Source organism: Hyla sarda, unplaced genomic scaffold, assembly GCF_029499605.1.
Source record: "Hyla sarda isolate aHylSar1 unplaced genomic scaffold, aHylSar1.hap1 scaffold_680, whole genome shotgun sequence".
Classification (NCBI taxonomy): domain Eukaryota; kingdom Metazoa; phylum Chordata; class Amphibia; order Anura; family Hylidae; genus Hyla; species Hyla sarda.
In genome coordinates this window covers 135,001-137,500 of record NW_026610698.1, presented here as the reverse complement: position 1 = coordinate 137,500, position 2,500 = coordinate 135,001, and the positions used below count along the sequence as shown (strand labels likewise).

The 2,500-nt window shown below is 62.8% G+C and overlaps 1 protein-coding gene across 2 annotated transcripts in view; it reads left to right on the top strand.

The window, feature by feature from the left end:
* The window catches only part of CD2 (CD2 molecule), a 35,584-nt gene extending 34,586 nt beyond the window's left edge, over positions 1-998 (top strand). For both annotated transcript variants that reach the window (XM_056554351.1, XM_056554350.1), the window contains exon 5: positions 863-998. The gene's annotated coding sequence lies outside the window, so the exon portion shown is untranslated. The remainder of the gene's footprint in view (positions 1-862) is intronic.
* The last annotated feature ends 1,502 nt before the right edge of the window (positions 999-2,500 follow it).

Sequence of the window (2,500 nt, the reverse complement as noted above, 5' to 3'; positions counted from 1 at the left end):
TTAGTACTTCCTCAGAATCCGCCCCCGGCTCCGCCCATCTGGGTGACATCAGATATAGACCCCATTAGTGCATCCTCAGGATCTGCCCCCGGCTCCGCCCATCTGGGTGACATCTGATATAGACCCCATTAGTGCGTCCTCAGGATCCGCCCCCGGCTCCGCCCAGCTGGGTGACATCTGATATAGACCCCATTAGTGCATCCTCAGGATCCGCCCCCAGCTCCACCCATCTGGGTGACATCTAATATAGACCCCATTAGTGCATCCTCAGGATCCGCCCAGCTGGGTGACATCTGATATAGACCCCATTAGTGCATCCTCAGGATCCGCCCCGGCTCCGCCCATCTGGGTGACATCTGATATAGACCCCATTAGTACTTCCTCAGGATCCGCCCCCGGCTCCGCCCATCTGGGTGACATCTGATATAGACCCCATTAGTGCATCCTCAGGATCCCGCCCCGGCTCCGCCCATCTGGGTGACATCTGATATAGACCCCATTAGTACTTCCTCAGGATCCGCCCCCGGCTCCGCCCAGCTGGGTGACATCTGATATAGACCCCATTAGTGCATCCTCAGGATCCGCCCCCGGCTCTATAACTCTATTACAGAACAATAAGGTTGTCTTCTACCAAAAACAGCTCCCCCCCCCTGTCTGTCTGAAGGTTGTGCCGAGTATTGCAGCTCAGTCCAATTCACTTCAGTTGAGCAGAGCTGCAGTACAACATATGGCCTGTGGACAGGGGGGCGCTGTGTATGAAAGAAGGCAGCGGGGGGGGGGGGGGGGGGCAGGGACAGGGGCCCCAGATGGTTTAGGGGCGATGGTACGAATACTTTTTCATGTTAATCTTCTTGTCTTGCAGGACATCTAGTGGTCACCTGGAGAACTACACCCTGATTTTGGTTCTGTTTGGCACAACCTCATCCAGGCAGCACGTGTGATAATGTGTATATACTGCTGTATACTATACTGTGCATTATAAAAGCTGAAATTATTAAAGAGCGTTATTGTTTACCCCGAGTCCTGCGTCACTGTCCTCCCCACATACAGGGGCCACCGAGTGCAGGGATCCCGAGCCCCGTCACCCCGAGTGCAGGGATCCCGAGCCCCGTCACCCCGAGTGCAGGGATCCCGAGCCCCGTCACCCCGAGTGCAGGGATCCCGAGCCCCATCACCCCGAGTGCAGGGATCCCGAGCCCCATCACCCCGAGTGCAGGGATCCCGAGCCCCGTCACCCCTAGTGCAGGGATCCCGAGCCCCGTCACCCCGAGTGCAGGGATCCCGAGCCCCATCACCCCGAGTGCAGGGATCCCGAGCCCCGTCACCCCGAGTGCAGGGATCCCGAGCCCCGTCACCCCGAGTGCAGGGATCCCGAGCCCCGTCACCCCGAGTGCAGGGATCCCGAGCCCCATCACCCCGAGTGCAGAGATCCCGAGCCCCATCACCCCGAGTGCAGGGATCCCGAGCCCCATCACCCCGAGTGCAGGGATCCCGAGCCCCGTCACCCCGAGTGCAGGGATCCCGAGCCCCGCCCCCCCGAGTGCAGGGATCCCGAGCCCCATCACCCCGAGTGCAGGGATCCCGAGCCCCGTCACCCCGAGTGCAGGGATCCTGAGCCCCGTCACCCCGAGTGCAGGGATCCCGAGCCCCGTCACCCCGAGTGCAGAGATCCCGAGCCCCGTCACCCCGAGTGCAGAGATCCCGAGCCCCATCACCCCGAGTGCAGAGATCCCGAGCCCCGTCACCCCGAGTGCAGAGATCCCGAGCCCCGTCACCCCGAGTGCAGAGATCCCGAGCCCCGTCACCCCGAGTGCAGAGATCCCGAGCCCCGTCACCCCGAGTGCAGAGATCCCGAGCCCCGTCACCCCGAGTGCAGGGATCCCGAGCCCCGTCACCCCGAGTGCAGAGATCCCGAGCCCCGTCAGTCCGAGTGCAGGGATCCCGAGCCCCGTCACCCCGAGTGCAGAGATCCCGAGCCCCGTCACCCCGAGTGCAGAGATCCCGAGCCCCGTCACCCCGAGTGCAGAGATCCCGAGCCCCATCACCCCTAGTGCAGGGATCCCGAGCCCCATCACCCCGAGTGCAGAGATCCCGAGCCCCGTCACCCCGAGTGCAGAGATCCCGAGCCCCATCACCCCGAGTGCAGAGATCCCGAGCCCCGTATATAATTTTCCCCCCCCTCCCTGTGGCCCCAGATATCACCCACCACCCCCCCAGCCCTGTGGCCCCAGATATCATTTCCCCCCCCCCCCCTCCCTGTGGCCCCAGATATAATTTCCTCCCCCCCCCCTGTGGCCCCAGATATCATTTCCCTCCCCCCCTGTGGCCCCAGATATCATTTCCCTCCCCCCCCTCCCTGTGGCCCCAGATATAATTTCCTCCCCCCCCCCCCCTGTGGCCCCAGATATAATTTCCCTCCCCCCCTGTGGCCCCAGATATCATTTCCCTCCCCCTCCCCCCCTGTGGCCCCAGATATCATTTCCCTCCCCCCCCCCTGTGG